The sequence below is a fragment of the Bos taurus genome, chromosome 26 (assembly GCF_002263795.3).
Source record: "Bos taurus isolate L1 Dominette 01449 registration number 42190680 breed Hereford chromosome 26, ARS-UCD2.0, whole genome shotgun sequence".
NCBI lineage: Eukaryota > Metazoa > Chordata > Mammalia > Artiodactyla > Bovidae > Bos > Bos taurus.
This window is the reverse complement of record NC_037353.1, coordinates 9,707,023-9,716,346: the sequence shown is the minus strand read 5'-3', so window position 1 is coordinate 9,716,346 and position 9,324 is coordinate 9,707,023. Positions and strand designations below refer to the sequence as shown.

Sequence of the window (9,324 nt, the reverse complement as noted above, 5' to 3'; positions counted from 1 at the left end):
GGGCTAGAATTAATAAATAGATTTTTACCCAGGTCCTTCTAGGTTCAAAGAATTGGAATACAAAGGAACACAGAGATAGAATTCCTTCCCTCAGGAGCTTACCATTTTAATCACAAAGATCAGGGCCACACACAGCAGACTTGGCCTGGAGATCTGCTAGTTCTCAAGGAACTACATTAGGACTTTTTCAGCCTCTGAGTTTAGGATTTTTCCAACCTTCTATTCCATGTCCCAGACGACAAAGACATGGAGGCATAAGGAAGCAGCTTTGGAGTCTGTTCACTTCTACCACTGTCTGGAGTCTCATAGTCCTCAGACTTCCCACTCACATGAACCAAACACAGTCCAGTTCTGCTTTCTCTCTGTCTCAAAAACACTTCAGGATGGGGAAAGGGAGTGATTATAAATAATTGCAATGTGCTCTTCTGCAACAAGAACACAGAAATATGAACTATTGCAGCTATTGCAATCTGCATTGGACCACAAGTACTGTTTTAATTTAGTCCTTGCATTTAGACAGCGTTTTTGGATTTGCAGTATTCTTTCACATACACCTTGCAAAGTAGGGGGAAGCCCCAATCACTCAGTGGGTAAAGACTCTGCCTGCAATGCAGAAGCCATAGGAGACATGGATTTGATCCCTGGGGCAGGAAGATCCCCTAGAGGAGAAAATGGCAACCCACTCCAGTATTCTTGCCGGGAAAATCCTATGGACAGAGGATCCTAGAGGGCTACGGTCCAAAGACTCACAAAGAGTCTGACACAACTGAGCAAACACACACGTATGTTTGAGAGGTAGAAATTACTCCTGTTGGTTTATCAGTGAAGAAGTGAAACCTCCAAGAGTTTATGTGATTTACCCAAAATCACACAATTCATGAGGTTCTTTGACAGGGAACTTTGGGGAAGCTCTTTAAAAAGAAGTAGATGGTGAAGGTGGGGAAGGGACACCTTTGCCTTTCTCTTCATCCTGCTTCTTGCCTGGAATTCAGACATGAAAGCTATAATTCAAGCAGCCATATTGTAACTTTGAACTTGAAAGCCATGCAAAAAGAATGGCAAAGCAGAAAAACAGAAATAGCCTTGGCCACTGACATCTTGCAAACATCAGAACTGAACAGCCTTCCATTGGCTTTTTTTTTTTCTTTGTCATGTGTTTAAAATACTATAGTTGGGTCTCTTTTTCTAGCAGCTGTAACCATTCTTTGGTGCCTCAGCATTGTCCATAATTGGGCAAAACTAGTATCAATCACCAAATGATGTCACATCATTATGATTGTGCCTGGGAGTCACTCTCTTCACATTCCTAAGAGGAACATATACTATCCTTTCCCACTTACGTCATTAAAATGACAATTGTATGGAATAGAGATGCAGATTTCTAAACCTATGATATACCTAATGGCATATAACCTATGATTGAAATCATGCAAAATGTCTATATATGAAAAGACTAAAATCTAATACCTGAAATAAATATATGATATAAACTTTCTAGTATATGGAAATTAAAATAGAAATTTAAGTTGGCAGAATCCTGGTTGGTTTTTTAAATCCTATTTTCAAAATTATCCTTAATATTGTTGCCTTATCCTTTTAAATAGAGCATGAAAAGATTTTTTTTAATTACTAGATTCTCCAAAATATCACCTCTGCTATTTAGTTACTACTAAACAAATTTATTTTTGCCCAGGAGAGGTAAGAAAATATAGCTTCTGAGTATATGAGGCCACCCTTCCCTATGATGATACATATTTTAGGAATGGGAAGAATTATAATCCATATTCACATTTTTAAAACAAAACTAGAGAATGAAGGACATCTCCTTGAACTTGGTACATTTCGAAGGTTATCTGAAGAAGGCCCCAGGGTGGATGGGTAGATTCTTGAGGCCTTTGGTGAGATCACATCACACAGGAGTGACCTTGCCAGCCCACACTTCTACTTCTTCATTCAAGAGCATGTGGGAGATGGGACTAGTTTCTAATGTCTGTCCTTTAATCTCAATTTTTCACTTCCTTTTGGTATGAACCCTCAATGGGGACAGTTCAGGGTTCTGTAGACCCACTTTCTCATCTTGATGGTATTTCTGGTCTCCTCAGAGAATGTTACACTTGACACTTGTTTCCTTTCTGAGTTCTTTCTTCTATATCATGCAGCTTCTCGTGGGATTTACCCTTGCCCTCCTTCATATTAAGCTACAGGTGATGCGGGGCCATTCATTTCAATGGAGGACTAACCAAGCTTATCTAAGCATTTGAGTGACAGAAAGGGTAAAGTGGGAAGGAGTGAGGGTGAGGGGGAAACGGGTGTACACTTGTGTTCCATGTAGAGTGTGCTGCACGCCATCCTCTTCCTGAAACTTTACCTACATCCTTCATCCTACCATGACTTCTTCATGGGACATGTCATTGAATTATTATCACTAGTGTACAAAGGAGAAAGTTGAGGCTTTTAAAGTTAACCAAGTAGACAAGTTAACACTATTAGAAAATGGCTGCAAAAAATAGGTGAGTTCACAATGTTATGTGCCAGCCTGAATGGGAGAGGGTTTGGGGGGAGAAAGGATACATATACATGCATGGCTGAGTCCCTTTGCTATTCACCTGAAATTACCACAACATTTTTTATCAGCTATACCCAAATACAAAATAAAAGTTTAAAGTTTGGGGAAATAAAAATGAGTTTAACTGTTTAACCTCAAAGTCACCAGTCTTTCTATTACATTTGCAATGGACTCACCAGCCAGCCAAGTGCCCTGAAAACTTTCAATCTATTCTCTAGTTTAGATTATTGACTATTCATGTAAGAAAACATGCTGTATTTAGGGGAAAGTGAAAAAACGCCACTTAGCCATAGAAAGCAGCACCACACAGGGATTCACAGACGACCTCTGATGCTCAGTTGTCAGGTTCAAATACAGACCTTGCCACTGTGTGACCTTGGGCAAGTTTCTTAACTTCTCTGTGCCTTGGGCTCTTTATCTATAAAATGGGAATGAGAATATCCCTACCTATGAAGTCGTTATGAGAATTGAATGAGAAAGAAGTTATAACACACATAAACACTACCCTTGAAGGGCAACAAGAGGAACAGGTAGGTTCTAGTCCAGAAGTTTGAGGAGTGTGGATGCTCTGCCACTCACGGATATTTATAAATCCAAAGTCCCGCCTTACAGAACCAGGATTTACTTTTCATAGTACTCTTTCTCCAGGTGTATTTGAGTGTAGTAACCCTAATGCTGGAGCAAGTCTTCTGGCTTTGGGGAAGGCTCCTTTAGGAGAGCGGGTATCTGGCACAGAAATCCCTTCCCTCCCACAAACCCAGTGTAACAAGCAAGGGGACTTGAGGATGATTTAATCCTGCTACATCTTTTTGCTCAGTGTTTTAAAGAGTCAAGAGGATTTTTTTTCCATTGGTAATTTGCATGTCATTCCCACGATTACATTTTGAAGTAGATGAGTAATATTTAGAAATAGAAGGCTTTCCACTTCTAGTTCCTCTCATTGGTATGTGATGTAGGCAAGTCACACATACTGTTCAGGTTGAGTCTTGCTTTCTACCAGATGGAGAACCATTCATCAAATGAATAATTGCTACATCTTTTCAAATACAGTCAATTGCATTTTACTAAAAATGCCTTGTCCAACCTCCTCTCCCCACTGCCAAAAAAAAAAAAAAAAAGGCAAGAATAATTAACAAACTGAACAACAAGACATACTTACCTACAGTCAAGAACAGAAGACTGAGTAGATCATTCTGCCTGCAAGGGTGTCCCACAGCCTTTGAATCTCTGATATATAATTGCCTACGAGGGTTTAGCTGAAAACCAGGAGACTACGTACTAAAGTTGCATGTGACATAGGTACATAGGAAAAATGACTACATCTCTAAAAGGACATATTTTCTACTTTAACTAGAAGAAGGTGCCCAGGAGAAGGTAAAAGAGTGATTAATCAGGAATCACTGGACCAGGCCTGACTCTGCTCTGGAGATTTCATGAAACACTTTAAAAACAAAAAAAAAAAGTTTTGTTAATGAAAATTACCAACATTTTTTTTTTCAAATAAAAATTACAGAAATGTTGCTATCTACCATCACCACATTCAATAAAGAAAACAGACATTTTACTAACTAATATAGAAATAAGAGGTATTGGGTTGGCCAAAGGGTTCATTTGGGTTTTTCTGTAAGCCAATACTTAATTTTAGACTAAAAGACATTTCTTAAAATCAAATACATTTAGTGATGTGAAAACCTCACGACTTTGCCTTACTTTTCTCACTTGCTCATGAATCAGTGAACTCTATCCCTTCCTGGCACCAGTCCAAGAAATAGTATTTGGGAATGACTGCTCTAGCGAAGGGTCTTCTGGCTCATTCGTGTGAGCCAGGGCAAACTACTCTGCTTCCCTGAGGTTCAGTGACCCATGAAATAGAAATAACGTGTGTTTGCCTGGCCTACTTCACAGGACTGCGGTCAAAGAAGACATGGTAACACATACAAAACAGCCCTGGAAATGGTGAAAAACTACACACGTGTTCAGGATTGTTACTTTTTTCAACGTAAGTTATATACTTATTCCCAAATTCCTGGGATTAGATGATTCCACTATAAAATTGTTCATTTCAGAGACACAGCAAATGCCAGACGCTAACACATTTTCTCCACTAAGAAAAGAAAACGTGAACTGATAGCTTACCATGGGTACTAGGAACATCGTCCAAAAATCATCCAATCAAGGGATATTTGTTTAGGTCCATCCTTAAGACTCTGAGCAGATTCCATCTAAACCAAGTCACATGAATGAGAGCTTTTACCATTTTAAATATTTCAACAGAAGTTTCACAGACTCGATTCAACACTTCACAGACAGCATATTTTACTCATCTCTGCATCCACAGAACTGGGAACAATGCCGGGAACAGAACAGTGAATCGGTGGATGCTGAATAAATGAAGAAACAAGGATCTGGCCCCAGGAAGGCATTTTTCAGTTTATTGCTCTACTGCCCTCACCAATAAACTGGGAAGAAAACTACTAACCTAACTCCTGGGGTGGTTACAAATATTTTCTATTAAAGACAACCAAAAAAAATATATATATATATATATATTACTGATGGGAATGTAAAATGGTATAGCCACTTTGGAAAAACACCTTGGTAGGTTCTTGCAAAATTAAAAAGTAGAATTACCATATAACCCAATAGATCCACTCCTAGATATATACCCAAGAGAAGTGAAAATATTCATTCATACAAGTTATAAACCAATGTTCATATCAACATTATTCATAATAACCAAAAAGTATGAGTGAGTGAGTAAAGTTGCTCAGTCGCGTCCGACTCTTTGAGACCCCATGGACTGTAGCCTACCAGGCTCCTCCTTCCATGGGATTCTCCAGGCAAGAGTACTGGAGTGGGTCGCCATTTCCTTCTCCAGGGGATCTTCCCAACCCAGGGATCGAACCCAGGTCTCCTGCATTCCAGGCAGATGCTTTAACCTCTGAGCCACCAGGGAAGTCCCACCAAAAAGTATAAATGACCCCAAAGTCCATCAGATGGTTAATGGATGAAGATAATATGGCATATCCATATAACATATAATGAAATGTCATTTGGCAATGAAAAATGAAGTGCTGCTATTAGCTACAATATGGATGAACCTTGAAAACATTATGCTAAGTGAAAAAAGCCGGACACAACAGACCACACACAGTATGACTTCATAATATGAAACGTCCAGAATGGACTAATCCATAAAGACAAAAAATAGATCGGTGGTTGACAAGGGATGAAGGGGTGGGGTTCAAATCTGCTAGTATGTATGGGGTTTCCTTTTAGGGTGATGAAAATATTCTAGAATTAGATAGTTTTGATAATTATACAACATAATGACTATACTAAAAACCACCAAAGTGCACAATTTAAAACAGTTGACTTTTATGTTATATGAATTATATCTCAATGTAAAAAAAAAATACAAGTATAAAAGGCTACAAGAAATGGGAAAATTAGGAGCAATGAGTGGAATTATATTTTCTCAAATCAGACTTAAAGAAATTAGGTTTCAGTTATGTTTCCTGTGCTTTAAAGAAAGCCCTCATCTGCCAGGGCTATTTATTTGAATTTGTGTCAGTAAATGTGTTCCTCTCACAGCAGCTGGTAGATAATAGGCACTCAATAAATGGTGGATAGATGAACATCTATGAGAACCCCACATTCCTCACATTTCCTAATAGACAAGATTTTTAAAAATATGTAAATGGTGGGACATAGAGGAAATCCTGGCAGACTTTGTTCCCCAGATCAGAAGGAATCAGTATAGTGGCCCAGCTCAGCACCAAACAAGCAACAGAATCCTTGACCAGAGCGTTCTTGAGACAGCTGCTATGGTTAAGTCGCTTCAGTCGTGTCTGACTCTGTGCAACCCCATAGATGGCAGCCCACCAGGCTCCCCCGTCTCTGGGATTCTCCAGGCAAGAACACTGGAGTGGGTTGCCATTTCCTTCTCCAATGCATGAAAGTGAAAAGTGAAGTTGCTCAGTCGTGTCTGATTCTTTGTGACTCCATGGACCGCAGCCTACCAGGCTCCTCCATCCATGGGATTGTCCAGACAAGAGTACTGGAGTGGGTTGCCATTGCGTTCTCCGTCTTGAGGCTAAAGAAGACCAAGAAACTTTTACTCAGGAATTCCCAAATTTTTAGATGCATTTCAGTTACAACAAGAAAAATCTTAAAATAAAGCTCCCCAAATAAAATTTACTAGACTTCCTTACATAGTTATTCTCTATATAACATATTTAGGTAAAGAAGAGAATAGTATAGAGCAGGTTAATTCTAGCCAGGAATAGAAACCAAAAGGATTTGGCAAAACGATATTGAAAAGACTCAATCAGCTGAGACTGGCTGAACCCCCATGAATAGTTCCAATGGCCCAGTGAATTGTATTTCTAATGGATAGCTGAGCTGGGACTTCATAACACATACAAACTGAATTCTTGATTTAAAAAGGAAGAAACCAAGAACCAGGGACATAATGAAACCAATCTGAGACCACCCTGCTGGTTAGGATCTGAGTTAAACCTAGAACCCAGACTTTTCTACTTCTGATTTTGTCTTTTCCTACTGCTGGAATTCTATACATCATGTTGTTCTCAAACCACATGGAACACACTGAGAAAATTTTGGAATTTTAATGCGGTGAAGGTGACCATAATGGGTTTCCTCCAGATTCACAAATTTTATAAATATTGTAAGTGAAGGTTTGGCCCAGGTTTAAAAGAAAAAAATATTTCCTACTTGCCTGTAAGCTTCTCACAGTGGAATGGATGCTTGGAACTATTTAAAAAGTTGCCATTCTTCCCATAAATTTAGGTACCCCCTTCAGGTGGGCAAATTCATCCCGGGCACACAACTTCAGTGAATGCCACTCATTCTTCAAGTTGGTGAGGGGGTGGGAAAAAGCCAGCTTTGACTTCAGGCTTTGCCAAGAACAAGTCATATAATTTATAGCAGAACTAAGGAAGGTATAATCTGCAAATTGGCTGTGTATTTATTTTTCTAAGACATAAGTGAAGTGTTCTTGGGAGGTAACACCACATGGCAAAGTATAAGCTCTTTTGGAGGCAGGGGAACTTAAAACACACACACACACACAATTTCATGAGGAGAAACTGTGGAAGCCAACATGGAGGGCAGTGGTTGGTTTTGCCTGCCCAGCACCCATTTGGCCTTCTTTTGACAAAATGCGCTAGTTGAGCTTTGAAGACTATCCACCCCTCTTGTCCCTCTTGGACAGAGCTAAAATTTGCCCCTGACAGTCCTCATCAACTCAAAGGATGGTCCTGCGATTGATACTCAGGATGTCAGAATATTCTATACTCTATAATTGTGATTCAGTCAGGGATGGCCACATGGAAAAGCCAAGTCAACGGGACTCTGTGGCAGACTAAGTAGCTTCAGTCATGTCCGACCGACTCTTTTGTGACCCCCGTAGACTGTAGTTCGCCAGGCTCCTCTGTCCATGGGGATTCTCCAGGCAGGAATACTGGCGTGCATTGCCATTCCCTTCTCCAGGGGATCTTACTGACCCAGGGGTGAAATAGCATCTCTTAGGTCTCCTGCAAGTTCTTTACCATTGGCACCTCCTGGGAGGCCCAATGAGTCTTGACTGCTGAATTTTTAACAACACTTTGGAAAAGAAGGCTCTCTTGCCCCTTATTCAGGAAATCAACCCTGAATATTCACTAGAAGGACTGATGCTGAAGCTCCAATACTTTGGCCACCTGATGCGAAGAACTGATTCATTGGAAAAGACCCTGATGCTGGGAAAGATTGAAGGCAGGAGGAGAATGGGATGACAGAGGATGAGATGGTTGGATGGCATCACTGACACAGTGGACATGAGTTTGAGCAAACTCTAGGAGATGGTGAAGGACAGGGAAGCCTGGCACACTGGCAGTCCGTGGGGTCATTGGACACGTTGAGGGACTGAACAACATGCCACTTAAATCGCCAACTGTGAGAAGCACCAGAGGCGACCACATCGAATACGTAATCGTAAGTGAAGCAAACACAGAGCTGAGCAGAGCCAAGAGTGATCAAGAACAAGACGGGCAAGAGGGACACCTGTTTCCTGCCTTCCTGAAGTGAGAGCTACCTCTGAGCTTTAGTCACATCACTTTTTGCTTATCCCTAGCAAGTTTGGTTTGCCATTTGCAGCAGAGACAGACAGTACCATGCAGTAGTACGATGCAGGCTCTCGAAATGCAGAAATGAAAGAGTGGATCTCGGTTCAGCCACTTTCTAGTTATGAGACCTTAAGCAAGTTATGCAATCTCTCTAAATTGCAGGCTTCTTATCTACACTATCTGATTCTGGGATCAGTGAGTCAGTACTCTCTCCAAAGCACTTGTTAGAGTTACTGACATGTAATTCATGTACAACAAATGTGAGTTACAATTTTTAACAAACAAACTATAATAAAAGCAACCCAATGTCCGCTATTACAAGATTAAAGCTACTACAATATTATTTCATTTTCACTAAGCTTCCCAGGTGGCACTAGTGGTGAAAAACCGGCCTGCCAATTCTGGAGCCACAAGAGACATGAGTTTGATCTCTGGGTCGGGAAGATGACCTGGAGGAAGACATGGTAACCCACTCCAGTATTTTTTCCTGGAAAATCCCATGGACGGAGGAGCCTGGAGGGCTACAGTCCACGGGGTCACAAAGAGTCGGATACGACTGATGACTTAGCACAGCACACAAGCTTCACTAGTACATGAGGGAAACCTGACTTTTAAATAGCTTATCACAAG

General features: G+C 40.5%; 1 non-coding gene across 1 annotated transcript; it reads right to left on the bottom strand.

Annotated features, from left to right (window-relative positions):
• Positions 1-5,450: 5,450 nt before the first annotated feature.
• Positions 5,451-5,522, bottom strand: TRNAS-GGA (transfer RNA serine (anticodon GGA)). The gene has a single exon. It is a non-coding gene; the product is annotated as a tRNA-Ser (tRNA).
• Positions 5,523-9,324: the final 3,802 nt, after the last annotated feature.